The following is a 19,207-nucleotide window of genomic DNA, read 5'->3' on the forward strand; positions in this document are numbered from 1 at the left end:
ACCCTGGGTCATTGTGATTGGAGGGGAATGTGCTGGAGACATGGGCTCCTCGGCCTGCAGGGCCCCGTCCAGCTGGCAGGGGCAATGGGGTTTCCTTTGTCCTTACTCTGCACTGGGGGATTTGGCTCTCGGTTTTGAGTTTAGGATTCGAGGAGAGGAATTTCCAGTTTTAGTTTTTAACCCTCACTGGGACTGAGGCAAGAGTCCAACTCCCTTGGTTTCTTATTTGAGTAGTGGGAGCAGGAGGCAGAGCATCCCGTGAAGGTCAGCACCTCAGGCCAGGGACCTTGGGGACCCCTGTCCCAGGGACACAGGAGCAAGCAGAGAGGAAAACGGCCCTTTCTTTTTTTCCTGTGAGATGGGCTTGTTCTGGTCACTCTTCTCTCTCTCTTTGCTAACTGGTTTTCCCTTGGAGGCACCTCTTGATTTGAACTGCAAACTCTTCTCTCTTGGGGGGAGCACCCTGGTGAACCGCAGCCCAGTGTACCCTGCAGTGCGGAAATGGACTTCTGGCTCTGACATCCTCCATCTGCTGAGGAGTCAGTCTAATGGTACCTACCTGAAAGTCACGTGGAGAAGAATAAACAGGAGAATGTAAGCCAGGCATGGGTGGCATTTTGGAGTCACACTGAGACGCATTAATCAACAAATGGTGGCTGCTATGGGCAAGAAGTGGCTTCTTGCAAAATTGTAGGCTATAGCCCTTGGCTCCTCTATAACCAAATAGATAAGAAAACATACAAACATATGCACTATATGAATCAATGAATCTATATACTATTATCTATAAGCATGTATATATCCTAATGTATAGATATATACAGTATGTATATATATATGAGTGTGTGTGTGTATACATATATATATATATGTATATAGAGTGTGTATATATATGTGTGTGTATACATATGATATATATTTTTTAAATGTTTTTTAATTGATTTAAAAAAGAAAGAGAGGAAGGGAGAGGGGGAGAGAGAGAAGCATTGATAAGAAACACCGATCAGCTGCCCCTTGCAACCCAACCCCCACTGGGGATTGAGCCTACAATCTGGGCATGTACCCCTACTGGAAATCAAACCAGCAACCTCTCAGTACATGCGATGAAGCACAACCAACTGAGCCACACTGGCCAGGGCATATATGTATATATTGAATAAGGAGAGAGGGAGGAAAACTCTGCTTCTCACCCCTCCACCCACTCACCCTGGGTTGCTTTTGATGTGCAGCAGGAGGAAGTGAGGCTAGAAGATGGAGAAGCTGCCTCTAGGGCCAACTTAGTGATCAGGGCACAGGAAGCCTGTCTGTGGGACTGGAGCAGCAGAGCAGAGGAGAGAGCCCTTCTCACCACCCCTGCATGGAACCTGGCACCGCACTTGCCCCCTGAGGACTGCCGGCGCAGGCGGCTTTGGCAGCAGCACCCCTACCTATACATGACTGTGAACACTGCAAAGCTCCCTCAGGTGGCTTTGCGAGTGGAGTTCCCACGAAGAACGGAGCCTGCACAGTAGGAAGTGTACAGAGCAGATCACCCAGATGCCCGCGGTGATGCTCTTGGCAGGTTGGGTGCCCAGTGCTTGTGAGGGGCCTCTGGCTAGATGGGGATCCCAGAAGCAAAATGTGTTAGGGCGGCTGCAGGGACTGGACTTCCTGTTTGAGCATCCAGGAGCTTTTGCCAGCGAGAGGTAGATTCAACTGCTCATATGACTTTACTTGTGCCCACAGCCTGGCCAACCTGGGGGGTGTGGCTTTCATATATGCAGTGCCTCATTCAATGAGGTGAAGAACAGGGAGCAGAAAGTAAGAAAAGAGGAGAAATTGATTAAAGAGAAAAAAATAAAGCCATGAAAATCTCAATCTTTAAGAACTGGAGCCTGGAGTACAGGAGGGTTACTTAGTGTTATAAAGGGTGTCCCAAAATTCACACAAGATTTGAATTTTGCGTGAGCATTAACAAAAACAAAAAATAAAAGCCTAATTTTACTTGGTTTATTGAATGAGATTCTAATATCTGTTTCCCTTTAATTTCAATCCCTTCAATTTGATAAGCATTAGGAAAAAAATAAGCCATGAAAATCTCAAGCTTTAAGAAACTGGAGCCTGGAGTACAGGAGGGTTACTTGGTGTTAGAGAATGTGCATGCAGGTGGGATGATAGTGTCTTCCATTTCAACCACGTCATTTTACAGAGGAAGCACTTGTGGCCAGGGGGGTTGTCACTTCTCCGGGTCCCACAGCACAGGTCTCCTGGCATTTCACTTACAGAGTCCCTCCGCTGCCCCCCTCTGCCTCTCCTGTCAATGCCTTTGAGCCCATGAGTGCTATTAATGAGGGGACAATGCTTCCCCGTTATTCTCTGTCTTAGCCCATTTGGGCTGCTGTAACAGAAAACCCTAGACTGGTTGGCTTGAATAATATACGTTCATTTCTCACAGTTCTGGAGGCTGGAGGTTCAAGATCAAGATGCCAGCATGGGAGTGGACTCTGTTCCAGGCTGGAGACAGCTCACTTCCCATTGCATCCCACTTGGCAGAATGAGAGAGAGGACGTAGGCTCTTGACTCTGGACTCTTCTTGTAAGGCCACTAATCCCATTCAAGAGGTCTCCACCCTTATGACCTCATTTAATCCTAACCATCTGCCAAAGGCCCCACCTCCTAATACCATCACTTTGGGGGTTAGGGTTTCAACATAGGAATTGGGATGGGAGCACACAAACATTCAGTCCATAGCATTCCCCATAGAAAGCACTTGGGAAAGGGCCTCCAAGTTCGGTCCTCCTGCCTGGCCTTAGAATTCCCTGGGAGCTTTCTATAGTCCTAAAGCCCAAACTGCAGAGAGATGAGATCAGGGTCTCTGAGGATGAGAGCCCAGCATCAGTTCTATGTAAAGCTCTCAGGAGATGGCAGGCAGGGGGAGGACGCCTGGGAGAGCAGTGGCATGTCACCGTGTCAGCGTAGGGCCTGGGGCCTGGTTTTCACACAGCATCAGTATTTGTGCCACTTGCACCATGGGGTTTGTCACATGGTGATCACAGTATGTGAAGTCAGGGAGCAGATTTCTAAGTCCCTCTCAGTTCTAAAACCGGAGAGTCTAAGTAGAAAGAAACAGCCCTGACCGGCTTGGCTCAGTGGATAGAACGTCGGCCTGCGGACTCAAGGGTCCCAGGTTCGATTCCGGTCAAGGGCATGTACCTTGGTTGCGGGCACATCCCCAGTAGGGAGTGTGCAGGAGGCAGCTGATTGATGTTTCTAACTCTCTATCCCTCTCCCTTCCTCTCTGTAAAAAATCAATAAAATATATTTTAAAAAAAAGAAAAAAAGAAACAGACATTGTATTAACTTTAATTAAGCACACCGTTTCTTTATCCTACTTCCTACCTCAGAGATTCCCACAACCTCTTCATCACCCCTCAAAGAAAAAGAAATGAAAACGCGTTGCTTGCCTAGAAATTACAGAACAGCCGAACAGCTACCTGGTGTTTTCGATGGTGACTGGGACAGGGGGACTTAATCACCCTGGGCAGTGAGTGCACTCCTTGCTCTCCGACCCCTGCAGAGCCCCGGCACACTCCCCACCACCTCACAAGACCTAGTTTTGGAAACACCAGCGTAATGCTTATGAAGTCACGCCCCATGAGGTTTGGTCTTGGAGAAGTGTTACGGCTGAAAGAACACAGTCCATGCAATCAGAAGTAATTTCAAAATAAATCAAGTCCTCCACTTGCACTTCTCAAATGCCCTGTGTGAACGGGAAACAGGGGCCCCCACACTTCTCACATTCTCCCTTTTTCTTCCCCCAGCCATCGCTCCTGAAGGCTGCACTGCTTTCTAAAGCGCTCCCCCACGTCTCCTCCAGCCTTTGCCTCACACATCCTTTCTCCTGCTCATTTTTACCCAAATCTCTATCAGGAAGCTCAAGTGTGTCCCCTCAGAAGGCAGGACTGACCTCAGAGGAATGAAGGAGGTGGACATTCCAGAGCCAGAGGGCTCTGGATCACCTTGAGGAGGCAGAGGAAGAGAAAGGCAGGGAATACTCAGGTGCTGCAGACTGTGACAGCGAGAGAGAGAGAGAGAGAGAGAGAGAGAGAGAGAGAGAGAGAGATGGGCCTTGGCTGCTTGGAAGCAGAGAGCTGGCTTGGGTGACCTCTTGAAGTTCTTCCCTACTGGGGACTTGTCATCCCCTCACTTTTCACACATGGAAATATATTTGGCAGCATCTCACGCTGGGCTCCCTGAGTATCACTGTCTTCAAGTAGAGCTGGCTGTAAACCCCAAGTTCCATGGGGCTCACTGACTACAGTTCTTTGGTGAAGATGTTAGAAACAGGCTGAGTGAGCTTGGTTTAATGTTTCCTCGGAGTTTTCCTGAACACAGGGAAAAGAGCTCTCTTTTTTCCCTTGGTTTATTTATTGCCCAAATCTTCTTTCTCTTTTACTGTACCACTTGGGGTCAAGGTTGAGGGGCTCCAGAGAAAGCTCGACGGCCATGATGTCATCTCATGAACAGAAAGTTTCATGCGCTTCCTCTGTGAACACTGAGGATACCTACAGCATGACAAGGAGCCAGGCTCTGAAGATGGTTGGGAGCCCTTTTTGGAGTGACACAGAATGAAAGGAGCCATGTGGAGTCATCACACACTAATTATTCTGATATGGAAAAGGGGGGGACAGCCACTGCTGCCTATGTCACAAGCCATGTGTGTTTGTACCAGCTGCACGTTGCCCAGGATTGGTTTTCTTCCTGCCCCACTGACAGCAGACTCACGTCAGGGTGGGAGGCTCAGAGCCTGGAAAGCCACTCAAGGAGGCCCCAAGCCAAGTAGCCACAGGGACTTAGAGGAGCAGGAAAATTTTATCCTTCAAAAACCTGTTCTCTACTTGGCAAGCCTTTTGGTGAAATGGGGGGAAAGATGGGTTTCGGAGCCAGAACTACCTAGGCTTACATGATGCATTAACTTTGTGAGATCAAGCATATATATATATAGCATGAATATTAATAATTTTCCCTACTTTTCCCAGTCGTTAGAGGAATAAATGAGATAACATTTGTAGTGTCTGGCGTGGTGCCTGGCTCATAGTAGATGCACAATAAATGCCACGTTTCTCTCCCTCCTGTTACACACATGCACACACTTGGAAAAATACTTCAAGGGAGTTTTTTCAAGGGATTGATTACCTTTTTTTCTGCAGCACCAGTTCCTAGCAGGCAGAAATAATGAGCATATAGAATTGAGTTCTTTCCAAAATATAGGTAAATACGTGTTCTCGAAGTAAATAAATTGATGTTGGGTCTTTATTGTGGGGAGTTAAAAAGGTGGAAAGCTCACGCCTGAGTATACCTGAGTATACAATGAAGCAGGGAAGACAAAGAACACATACTGTCAACATTCAGAGATGGGAAATGAAGACATTTGAGTCCTGTTCCTGTCTAGTTGGTTATTAAGGCTCCCAAACATGCCACCATCCACCCTAAGGCAGCTAGTTCCCATGCTCCTCTTGTGTGGGGCCATATGTAGCCTCTCTTTCCCCAGGCAACTCAGCTGCTTCTGGGAACACCACCATTAGAGCTCTTCCCCCAGACACCCCATGCCACTGCTGCTGCAGGCTCCACTCTGGCTCCCCATCTGCTCTCGGTTTTGCTACAGACAATCCCTGTGGAGGCTAAGGCTGAGGATTCCACCTTGCCTGGGCTCCAGCTGCTCCATCGAGGGCTGTCATTTCTTCCCTGCCCTATGTGGAAGATTCTCATGTAGCACCTGTTTCACCCATCCTTAGATAGCAATGCTAGTGATGTCCGGCTTAGACTTTGGAGTCAGAATGCAGGGGTGAAAATCCAACTTCTACCACCTCCTTACTATGACTTTGTGCAAAATAATAATTAAGCCTCAATATCCATGTCTGGAAAATTGGGACTAACAAATTCATACTCTCATTCTGGACTAAATGAGATGACATGCATTTAATGTAGCACGTAGTAGGAAGTGTTTTCTATTTGTATCTAATGATTGCAGTTTTGGGGTGTTAGGTGTGTGCCTAGTTTACCTTTTTTCTGTCATATTTTCCCCAGAGGCTGGACCAGTGGTCATTTCTTACCTGGTCTTCCTCCCCAACTCTCTCTTTGTATCTCACAATGGGATATACAATCTTCAACTTAGCCCTGCATTTTTCTCCTATAATCACTTCTTTTCTTACCAAGGCTTTGCCATAGTTTTCCAATCCCTGTGATACATTGAGACTCTGAATCCTAGCATCTAGGAAAGTTCTCAAAGGACTCAGCATCATTTCTTCAAGACAAACTGTGACCTTCCACACAGCTAAGGGGCCAGTGAAGTCTGCTGGACACTGAAGTCCAAGAATGGATGTGAAGATCGGGTACCCTTGAGATCCTTATTAAAACCTGCAATAGGTGCCATTTTGTCACAAGAATAATGAAAACAATAAATGCTCTTGGAGTTCAGAGAAAAAGCTTTAGAATCAGTGTAGGGTGGACACCAATATGACGATCTTGGCTTGGATTTTGTCAGCTATGGCCTCAGATGGGAACATTCCAACTATAAATCAGACATATCTGAACTAGTAAGGTTCATCCTGACTAGTGGAATCTTCAAACATGGGCCGCATGGTCATTTTCCCCACTAAACATCAGATGGGGATGGACAGGGTGTGGGGGATGGGATGAGTTCAGTAATTCCACAAGGAGCTAGAGAAGACAGAGGGCAAAGAGTGCCAGGGACAAACAATGAGAACAAATGACGACGAAATGGAAGGCAGAGGAGTAAAAGGACAGAGAGGAAGAGGAAAGAAATGTAAGAAACTAAGGTTTCTTGCTCAGGTCTCTTAGCTTAAGCAGCTTCCATCAAATGCAAAACACAATGAACATCTTAAAAGGATGTTGTCTCAAGTGTGTGGTACTTAGAAGTATATTTTAACACTAAAGAAGAGCACATAGATGACACATTGTAGGGCCTAGAAATGACACAACAGGTGTCCAATTTAGATCCTAACTGTCTGGACACTAACTTTAATTTGATGAAAATGAAAGTTCGCTTGATTCTCCACTATGATCTCATCCTGGATCCACAATGGCACTTTTTGGCATGACTTCCATAGATTTCTTTCTGCCATATTATAAGAAGGCTGACTTGCTTAAGAAAGGTGAATTAAAAATATATCATTGATCTTGGGAAATCTCTTCAAGTCTATGACATTTCTTGGCTTAGCAAGGTTAATTTTTGTCCCAATGTTTCTATAGGGTTGATTTATTTTCTTTTAAATAGAAATATCATTCATTCTTGTACCCTGTGAGCTATGCTTGTTTTAAATTTAGTTCTCTAAGGTTTTCAAACTCATTGGACCCCTAAGAAAGAGCATCAACCTCCCTACTATAATTCTTTTGATGGCCTCAGATTCATCAGGTGCCCCAGCAGTCCTGTTAATGAGCAACATGGCATTGCCCCAAGGTGTGACTGGGCACTTGCTTGGGGCCCTATAGAAAAGTACCTTTTATACCAGCGGTTCTCAACCTGTGGGTTGCGACCCCTTTGGCGGCCGAACGACCCTTTCACAGGGGTCGCCTAAGACCAACCTGCATATCAGATATTTACATTATGATTCATAACAGTAGCAACATTACAGTTATGAAGTAGCAACTATACTTTTCCAGACAAGAGAGACAGTAAGAGGCTACACTGAGGTACTTTCCAGACAAGAGAGACAGTAAGAGGCTACACTGAGGATGACTTTAAACCTAATGTATAAATACTGAATACAAACAAGTGACAGAAGATTTACCAATCAATCACGAACAATGATAGTAATCAATGGATTTAATATCCAGATTTTTACTTCCTTCGAAGTTTCTGGGCCTTCACCTACACAGCCCTCCACAGTTCCTCTGTATGTCCCCTGATCTTCTCGGCCCACAACCAGTGCATCTTGAAAGTAAGGGACTCCTCCAAGACTTTGTACTGTATCAGTTGCATGAGAGACAAAAGCTCCATCCCCTACTATGATAAGTTCATTGTGCTCTTGATTTACTTAACTCATATCCAAATTCCTCCTGCCAGGAAGAGGTAAACCAACACTATCCATCCATCTGATTTTGGATTTGTCATCAAACCATCTATAGACTCAAGTGTGTTTTTTTCCCTGTGAATTGGGGTGATTGGGAGGATTTGCTGATGCCATGTATGAAAGGGCTTTATAAGCTGTAAAATGCTATATCAGGGTCAAACCTGCCTGTAAGTTGTGTGGGGTCTGAGACAAGAGTATTGCTAGAGGCCCACATACTACATGTTAAATTTTTAAGTGTTATAAAAACTGGTAAGTAAAAATTTAAATCTTTCTGCCTTCACAAAGACCCAAAGGGTCTTGTTTAAATGCAGACTTTTTTGACTCCTTTGCTAGGGTGTGACCCCCTTCTCACACCTCTCTGCTTTCTTTTCTCTCCACCTCTGTCCTCCAACACAGGACCTTATGTGGGCATGTCAGTTCACTAGTTCCAACTCTCTCAACCTCCTCTCCAAGCAGTTGCTTCTAAGCTAACTCTGTTTACCTGTAGGTGTGCCAGGCCCCAAAAGAGGAAACCAAGAGTCATTCTGTTTATGATGCACATAATGAACCATGGAACTTTATATTTTCTTTTCCTGTCCCCTCTCCCCTCTTCTCTTGTCCGGTCCCCACCTCTCCTCTCCCTTCTCTTTTCTTTGACAGGGAGCTAAATTTGTAATTGTCAAAATGCAAGGACCATTAAGAAGTCAATTTATTGAGATCATTATACTTGTAGCATTTTCCTAGCATAGATAACCATACACCAAAAATATTTAATGGCTAAAGAATTAATTTTGTCTTTGTGATTTTATTTTTTTTATAATTCTGGAATTTCAAAAACAAGTTTATATCCTCTGACCCTTTCTTCATTTTCCCAGTTTTTATAAATAAGTTGCAGCTGAGTAATACAAGTGAGACTTGTTATAGTCTCAATGCAAAATACTATCCACTGATGTGTGGGTAACAGTACTATTACTATTAGTTATTATATTTAGTTAACTGAGTACCTTGAGAATACATACAAGGTTTTGGGGGTGCAATTTTAAATTTACCTGGAGACTGCTTATTCCCTATTAAATACTTAAGAGGTTTCCTCTCCATAGTATGATGGTTTAATATCCAAAAGCCACAGGAAGACATTAATGTAGGAAATTATTGATCTGATGCAATTGAACCTTTGACTACTACTGAGGTAGTAGTCAAATATCACCACAGTTTGCAAGAGTTGGAAGATTGTTTTTTAACTGGAGGTCACAACTTAGAAAATGAAAAATCATTTTGAATTGCTGCTTTTAGACATTTGCCTTAGTAACACCAGTCCCTTGCCTACTTATATGGTATTTGGACACTTACAATAAAAATAAGACCTAACTTGGAATGGCACAGTCCATGATGTGACTCACAAAGTCTCCTATGCAAGGCCTGCAGCAAATTCATCACCATGATTTTGAATGGGTGAGCATAAAGCATTGTTGGGTCTAAGGATGAGCATCAGGGAGACATGCTCACTGGGGAAGGAGTGGAGGAAATCCTGTGTGACAGCCACGGGAAATCCAGCTGATGGCTTTTAAAGGAAAGACTGTGGCACTTCTCACTGAACATTGTAGTGGAGCTGATGGGGGTCAAAAAAGGCTGTGATGAATCCAGGGTTACTCATCTGGGCTTCTCCGCAACTAAGAATCCCACTAATAGGGCTTAAACCAGTGGTTCTCAACCTTCTGGCTCTTTAAATACAGTTCCTCATGTTGTGACCCAACCATAAAATTATTTTCGTTGCTACTTCATAACTATAATGTTGCTACTGTTATGAATCGTAATGTAAATATCTGATATGCAGGATGGTCTTAGGCTACCCCTGTGAAAGGGTCGTTCGACCGCCAAAGGGGTCACGACCCACAAGTTGAGAACCGCTGGCTTAAACCATTAAGTTTAAGGCTTTGATATTTGTGAATTCTATTCATATTTTCTGGTTATAAGTTTGGGATCCAAGATGGTCATTTTTATGACACTACTTTGTTGCTGTTCTTTTGTCACCAGGGACTACTCATGACGCCAATAATAATAGCTAACATTTATAGAGTAATTATTATTTTTGGCCCTATGTTAAATCCTCCACAGGCATTTCCTCATTTAATCCTTATAATAACCCTATGAAATACTATTATTATATCTATGACACACAAAAAAGAAAATCAAGGCACAAAGAGGTTAAATAGTGTTCCTGAGACCACAGAGCTGAGAGATGGTGAGACCAGGTTTCAAATGTAGACAGTGAGGTCAAACACAAATCCATCATCGTGATCCCTCTTAACATCTAATTTACAGAATTCTTAGTGAGGGCTCTGGACTTTCACAGGGTTGGGAATGCAGATCTGAGCTGATCCTCTGTGCACCCTATGGGACCTAGCTAACATCTGTTCACACTTGTCAATAAGGAGAAAGAAAAGGGTGAAAATTTGACTTCTTGGAGGCACTATGACAGTGTTCTGGGGGCTCTGATTTTGAGCTCCAAAGGAACAAAAGGATCCTCCAAATCATTTGCAACCCAAAGGCTAGAAAAGGAAACTGTTGTCCCATCTGTATAAAAATTCAAGACTCTGGTCCAGGTCTGGTAGGAGGTGGTGGCTGATGCTCTGAGCAGCAGAGATGTTTGTCCTTTACCAGAGTCCATGGCTGTTGCTTGCATCAGGGCCTGGAGCAGCTCCAGAGGCAGGCTGGTCTCTGGCACTGATCCGCCAGCTCACCACCCCCTCCTCCCCCACAACCTGGGGCTTCGGGATTGAATGTCCAAGGAACTGCTGTCATACTGGCTTGAAGTTTCCAGTTCTACAAATCTGATCTCTCCCCAAGGCTTACCTTGATGTTGAGTCCAAGTCTAGTGCATGGGGCTGACGATGATGTAAGAGACAAATGCTTGAAAATTGAACTTGGATCCTTTGAGGCTATGGCAGAGCTGAGGGCAAGGATTTGCTGCAGAAGTCTGAGGGGTTGAGAGATGGTGAGGGGAAAGACAAACGAAGTATGTGCCAGATTCTCTAGCACATGTTCCTGCAAACTCTAATGAGCAGAATAGGCATCCTTTCAAATCAGTGCCCGATGCAAAATGTGGTTTCCCTAAATGAAATGTGGGATAAAAACCTTAGTGTTTGGGTGAACCTTAGAGGGACAGTGGTAACAAGAGAGGCTTGCAAACTTTTATTACACATGAAATATTGCAACACTGAGTTTCAAAGAATTAAAATTTACTTCATTTAAATGATTTCAACAAAAGTCACTGTATTATACTTAAAATAGTGAACTAGTTTTTACACTATTCTTTTGAGATGCATAATTGTTATGCTGAGAATTACTAAAGATGACCTTATTGTGTACTTTATCGGGTGTATTGAATTTTTGCCTTGACTCTGTGCTAGTATCTAGAATTTCTAGTATCAATCAGTTGGTGGAAGTCTGGATAAGTAACTCTTTGAACCATCTCTAGTTTCATCGCAACCTTTTCCGACTCCCATACTGCTAGACTTTAATACCACAAGCTCTTTGTTTAAAGATATCTGGATTTTGACTTTCACAGACTGGTAAGATTAAATGTCAACAATAATAATAACAACAGCAGCAGCAGGTATAACACATGTAATAAGAAGAGACTAGCGTAAGGTTTGAAACTTAAAAACTTTAAATTTGCCCAGCCAGTGTGGCTCAGTGAGTGAGTGTTGACCTATGAACCAGGAGATCAGGGTTTGATAAAAAACAACCACCCACAAACAAACAAATAAAAATCCTTTAAATTTATTTTCTAATTGCTTAAGTAGTAGCTAACCATGTTCTCCTTATAAAAAGGTCAGATAATATAGATAAAATAAAAGTCTCTGGTGACAGCCATCTAATCTCAGTCTTCCAAAAAGGAAACTGCTGTTTTCAGTTTGCTATCCTTCCTTCCAGAACTTTCTCTGTGTATTTACATACATACATAGGTCCATATAGAAATACATACCTTGGATGGTTTGTTTATAAAGATAGCATCATACTCTACTTTAGGTTCTTTATTTTCTTAACCTTAGTGATTTTTCTATCACTGTGGCTCTACTTCATTTTTTTTTTTTGACTGTTGTACTTAACTCCACAGTGGTTTCTCCAGCCTTCCCTATTTCCTTATCTATGCTTATTTTTCCATGTGTGGATATGCTAGAGAAATATTCTCAGACAGGCACAAAGATGGGTATGCAGACTACCATTTTTTCCAAGTAAGGGTTTTTATAAAGCACAAATTTCCATGAACTCTCCCATTGTTTCCTAAAATGTAAAAGGACACCCATACTTTCAAAAGAACATAATTCAGAAAAAAAACAAAACAAAAAAAACAACAACCATGGTCTTCTCCAAGAAAGAAAAGATGGAAATCTTATCATGATGACTAGTGAAAATGTCACCAGCGATGAGCCCTGGCACCAGAATCTGACTTGGAGAACCACTGCGGAGTCTCACCTCAAACACAAAAGAGCTCCTCTCCCATCAAGGAACTCTTCCGAAGAAAACAATGAAAGACAAGGGCTGCGATGCATGGTGACTGGTTTCCCTTGTCTGCTGAGCTGCTGGCTGCCCCTATCTGATCCTTAGGAGGCAGTCAAGGGGAGGAGTTAGCTGTGGGCTAGTCTATAACTAGCCTGCGAGGCTCATACACACTTATCAACTCCTGCCCCTTCTCGCTCTCAAGGACTGTTGGTCTCCTAAATTGTGGTTGGTGTTTCTGGGAGATAAATTAATGTGTTGGCAAACAGATATACCTTCTTCATTATATATAATACAGGTGGGGCCAAAGTAGGTTTACAGCTGTGAGTATGCAAAACACAGAATTCATTCTTGTGTTATTACTTATTAATTATTATATTATTTTCCATACAAACAACTGCAAACTTACTTTTGCCCCACTTTGTATGTATTTAATATTATATATGACATATATAATATTCAATATATAATAACTTCTTCAATATATAATGAGATGTCCCCCCTTATTCATGGGGGATATGTTCCAAGACCCCCAGTGAATGCCTGAAACCTCAGATAGTACTGACCTCCATATATACTGTTTTTTCTTATACTGTATACATACCTATGATAAAGTTTAATGTATCAATAGGCACAATAAGAGATGAACAATAATAATAGTAAAATAGAACAATTAAAACTATCATGTAATAAAAATTATGTCAATGTGGTCTCTCTCTAAATACCTCTATATAATGAAAGCCCAGCCACCTAATGGCAGAACGACCGGTCAACCAGTTGCTATGATGCCCACTGACCACCTGGGGGCAGACACTCAATGCAGGAGCTGCCCCCTGGTGGTCAGTGCGCTCCCACTGCCAACCTCCCGTGGCCCCTCCCCCCCCATGGCCAGCCTCCTGTGGCCCCTCCCCCTGGCCAAACTCCTGCCGCCCTGATCAGCCCTGATCACAGGCCAGGCCAAGGGACCCCACCCGTGCACGGATTCATGCACCGGGCCTCTAGTACTGTATACAATAAGGAAGCAATCTATGGCTTCTACGGCTTCTCTTTGGCATATCCAAAAGCCAGCATCACTACTCTTATGCTTTGGGTCCATTATTAAGTAACATAGGGTTATTTGAACCCAACCACTGTGGTACTGAGACAGTTGATCTGATAACCCAGAGAGCCAGTAAGTGACTAAGGGATGAGACACGGATACAGCGTGGGCACACTGGACAAAGGGATGATTCACGTCCCAAGCTGGGCGGAGCGGGATGGTGCCAGATTTCATCTTGCTACTCAGGATGGTGCACCATTTAAAAGGTGAGAATTGTTAATTTCTGGAATTAACTTAAGAATTGGTAACTTCTGGAATTTTTCATTTAATATTTTTGAACCACTGTGGGTAACTGAAACCATAGAAAGCAAAACCACAAATAAGGGGGAACTATTAGTTTAATATTCATTACAAAAAAAGCAACACTCCAAAAGATACTTAATATCTAATGCAAGAGACATGGATTGATTGAAAGAAAAATATTTAAAATTGAATTTGCATGTATTCCCAAGGTTAAAGTAAGTATTCTCTGTGTGAGCCTGAGCAGGTTTCTCAGCCCTTTAGAATCCCTGTCTCCTCCTCATTCATTGGAATGTCAGGAAGATGACAGGCTGTAGATCTTAGAAGGTGCCTGGCACTTGCAGGGTGTGAATCAGTGGTTTGACTCCTCTCTGTCCTTTCTTCTCTTCCTCCCCCAGGAAGTCCTTCCCCAATTTCTAATCCAGAGTCTCATTCTGATGGTTGGGCAATTTGGTTAATCAGAGTTTGACTAAGGTATTAACTGTCCACAATTGTATTTGTATTCAAATTGTGCAAGTTCTCAAAACTAGGGAGTCAAAACTAGTGACTCTTCTACACACAAATGAATGAGTCTCTCAGCAATAGGATTTCAGGCCCAAAAGTGAATCTCTTGAGCCGGGAGAGATGCCTAGAGACAGAAAAAGACCACCGTGCAGATTATTTGTTGTGCCGTATTCCAATGCACAGTTGTCACTTCCTCTGGGCCAAGATATTTACTTTCTGATAGCGAGGCCAAGACAAAATCTAATAAGATCTGAAAAGAAATGTTGTTTGTTGGGGGGAAAATAAAACCTGCTATAGCTGCTCACGTAGGAATAATCTGGGGAAAGTGCAAGCTCCTGGCTCAGCATTGAAACTGTGTTTTATTTTCCAGTGGACGGTACTGTACAAAGAAGCCGCTTACAGGAATCTCCCACGGGCCTCCCGGAGGTCCTTTGTGAAAATGTAAGTTATACTTATTCTCACCCAGAGTGAGAGCGTCATGTATTGTCTGGAAACAATTAGAGGTATTTTTCCATCTTGATCTGACAACCTCAGACACACAGGCAATTGTGGGGGGCGGGGGGAGGAGGAGGCTCGGAGTTGAAGTTCTACTGTTAACTATTTATCAGTTAAAGAATTAAAGCGAATTAAGTTGAATACACTTGGAGCCTCCAAGGGTGGGCACTGATGGAACAGGGAGGCTCTGAGAGGTTTAAAAGTCGCCAGGAAGAAAAATCTTGGAGTTCTGGAAAATACGTTGTCGCTACTAATGCTTTTCCAAGACTCGGCAGGAATATAGTGCGACAATGAAAGACTGTTTGGGGGAACACCTGAGCTGACATCAGAGGCTGCCTGGGACCCGGGTGATGGCAGCGAGCCGGGTATCACCCTGGTTCAAGGTGCGGCACCGGAGCTGCGCCAGTCTCCTGGAAACTGCATTTGGATTATTTAAAAAAAGAAATGAAGCTGGCTTACTGGTTGGTTTGTTTTGAAAGAAGGCTGGCGTGAAGACAGAGGTCAGAGAAAGGTCAGGGGAGCCTGAGAGGTGCTGAGGGAAAATGGCCAATGTGGACAAGAGATATGCAAAACCTGAGACAACCTGATTTTGCAAGTTTCCTGAAAAACCTTTGAAACTTTGTTTTAAAACTGAAGGGAAAGGCAAATGTTCCCCACCTTTTCCCTGTTTGTCAGCGAAGTCCAAATAGCCAAGGGCTGTAAAGGACAATTGTGTCAACAGCACAGGGCTTTGCATCTGCCAAATGGTAATCAGCAGAGGCCTCTCCATTTGCATTTGTGTCTGAACCTCACACTCTGCAGCCTGTTTTCACAGCTATGCTCTAGTGGATCCTTATGGTAAACTGGGGGGGGGTTGTGCAGGAAGGCGACTACTCCCCTGTTTCAAAGACGGAGTGGGGAAATGGGGGCTCCTAGAGGATCTTGTAAGGTGTCACAGAGCTAGTGAGGGGTGAAGGGAGGGTTCACACCTGGTCCTCCCACTCCACTCAGTCCCTGTCCCCACACCAAGTGGCTGCTGGGCCACCCTCCAGCAAAGAGCTTGGGCTACTCTGTGATCACATGGTGGGGAGGTGAGACTGTGACCAACAACCACTGCCCATTAGGATATAGCTGTCCATTTCTCCTCCTGCCTTCATTTACTCTTCTCCCCCTGCTTTGTGTCTGCAGCCTCCATATGGAAATGAGCAAGAGGGACCTGCCTTTAGCCCCGAGCAGAAGCAGAATACAAAAGCTATGGTGTGAGATGCCTGGGGTCCTGAGGCTCACAAATAAAATTCTACAGAGAACCTCTGCCTGCAGAGCCAGCAGTAGACTTGGTGGAGAAGGAGACGACATCTGATTTTTCTCCACTGGGCATAACAGAAGATCAGAAGAGTTCTTGAGAATATAGCCTTTTAAAAATACCAGTCTCCCCCCCCCTCCCCGTTTTCTTATTCAGCAAGAAAAAAGTAGCATTAAAGACTAGAAATATGAATAACATCGATTCTTTGCTGAAGAAAGCTGGTCAGTCTTTTTTTAGAAGATGGATTTATGTTATTCACAGAGTCTCTTAATTTTGGTCAGAAGGAACCTTAGAGTTGATAATACGTGCACATATGATTTTTGAGTCATGTTGATAGTAAACCTCTGCCTTCCCCATCCACAGTTCTGGTGCTTGTAACAGTTCCCATGCCAATAATGCAGAAAGATGGACAGGGGTAAGCAGAGAAGAGAAAAGCAGGAGTACCCAAGACCGGGTACTGAAGCTCAGGTGATTAGCGTCCGGATTCTGCATCTTTTCATCCCTTTTTAATGCAAAACTTGAATTAATGTCTAACACGGTTCCTCATTTCTTGGACAGTTTGGGAGGAGGTAAGAGACTGGCCCACAGAAAAGAAGTGAGAGTTGAGAGCCTGACAACAAAAGCAGCATAAAACCCACCAAGACCTTAGAACCACAGATATTCATCATTTTGGGGCCACATGTCTAGGGGCAAATACCACAACTCACCTCAATGGGCTTTGAAGTCAAAACTATTCTATTTCCCCGAATAACATCTGAACTTCCAAAAAAGGAGTCAACTTAGATTCGGCATATACTACTTGAAAAACAGAAAATTTATAATATTATTGAAAAATTATTTTTATCCAAATAGTAAATCTGTCAGGCTCTATTTTTATATTGTGGTTAAAAAGAAAAACACATAAAAATTTACCATCTTAACTATTTTTTAAAAATATATATTTTTTATTGATTTCAGAGAGGAAGGGAGAGGGAGAGATAGAAATATCAATGATGAAAGAGAATCATTGATTGGCTGCCTCCTGCAAGCCCCCTACTGAGGAACCAGCCTGCAATCCAAGCTTTTGCCCTGACTGGAACCGAACCCTGACCTCCTGGTTCATAGGTCACTGCTCAACCACTGAACCACACTGGCTGGGCGTAACCATTTTTTAAGTGTATAGTTCAGTCATGTTAGTATATTCACATTGTTGTGAAAGAGACCTGCATTACTTTTCATTTTGTAAAACTGAAACTCTATACCCATTAAACAACAAATTCCCTTTCCTCCTCTCCCCACGCCCTGGTAACCACCATTCTACTTTCTGTGTGTATGAATTTGATTACTGTAGCTACCTCTTATAAATGGAATCATACAGTATTTGTCTTTTTGTGACTAGCTATTTCATTTAGCAGAATGACTCCAAAGTTCAACCATGTTGTAACAGGCAACAGGATTTCTTTCCTTTTTTAGGCTGAATAAGATTCCATTCTATGTATATACCACATTTTGTTTACTCATTCATCCATCCGTGGACACTTGGGTTGCTTCCACTTCTTGGCTTTTGTAAATAGCGCTGCTATAAACATGGGTGTGCAAATATCAATTTGGGACCCTGCTTTTATTGGTTTTTAAAGGGCAATTCCTGTGCTATTTAGAAAACATGACTATCAAAAATAACTTTTAAATGAGCCCTTTTGAAATTTAAATTATTTACAGAGAGCTGAGTTTTCTTCATTATAAATGATTCTGTGCGGTACATATATAGTTAGGTTAGTGATATTCCAGGGCTCACAATCTTTATCTCCATCTCTGACCAAGGATCTCATTTTCAGCCATGGCTGACCCTCTCTCTTCCTCTCCAAAATTTCAGGTGTTAGTACTTCATTCTTTCCTTTCCACGTGCCTCTGCTTCCACCCTATGACCTTCTTTTCCCCAAACAGAGAAAAGTCCTGACCTGCCTGGGGCCCACCCCCATCCTTACCTGGAGCGGACCACCACCGCCTCACCTCATTGGTTGTCATTATTATGTCATCCAGATCAATCACTGGGCACCCGCACTGTTGTAACTGCCGCTTTGATCATTCGTTACACTTTGTTAGTCCTCATCAGATCCAGGCCCCACTAATCGGAAACAGCGGCCTTCCAAAGCAAGACAACCTGGTGACCAGGGGCAATTACCACATTGTTTGGTTTTTAAATTAGTCCCTTCTTGGTGCTCTGATCACCATCAGGAGACTGGTGGTTCAGGGACCCAGGGGGTGTCTGCACTCTGCCTCCTGCAATCGGCCTGTTCTACGCACACCCTGTGGTGGTTCCAAGTTGACTGTGACCCTGGTGGGCCTGCAAAACACAGTTCTTGACCGAGAGGCTCAGTATCCTCACAAAAGAGAGTCCTTGCTGGGCATTCTTGCCCACGGGCATTTTCACACAAGACAATTCCCACTGTATCTTATTTCCTGTGTGAGCAGTTATGGGATCTTCTATTAGGACTGAGCCCCATGGCTCAAGAGAAGTTTGTTCTCTTCTGGCCTAGATCCAGGAGGGTGCCAATCCTGGGGTAAGGTGAGAGGAGGAGGACATCTCTTGGGTGTCCATAGAACTGAGTAGTAGCTCCAGCTTCCAGTTCACATATCTGAGACTGGCCCTGGAGAAAGGTGTGTGAGGGTCATTGGGCAGAAAACAAAAGGTAAGCCTATGCCACCTTCCATTGTACCATTTTTCTTAATGTCAGTGTTTCCCACACTTCAGGCATGTTGGTACTACTTTCATGATTTTTGCCATGTATAATCCTGTTTTTATTTTATTTTAAAAGAATTATTTAAAAGGCAACTGTTTTTTGTTTGCATTTCAGCGATGACATCTAAAAGCACCATTTATTCCTACCCCACACAGCACACAACCCCAATGGTTAGCCCACAGATGAATGCCCTCATCCCTGGCTTGTCCAGTTGTAGCTTCTGTCATGACTTGGGATGGGACAACTTGGTGGCCCCTGAAGAGCACGAATTGAATTTGGCAGATTACTGTTGCTAATGAGCAATGGTAGCTTG

The sequence above is a fragment of the Myotis brandtii genome, unplaced genomic scaffold (assembly GCF_000412655.1).
Source record: "Myotis brandtii unplaced genomic scaffold, ASM41265v1 scaffold84, whole genome shotgun sequence".
In the NCBI taxonomy this organism is placed as follows: Eukaryota; Metazoa; Chordata; class Mammalia; order Chiroptera; family Vespertilionidae; genus Myotis; species Myotis brandtii.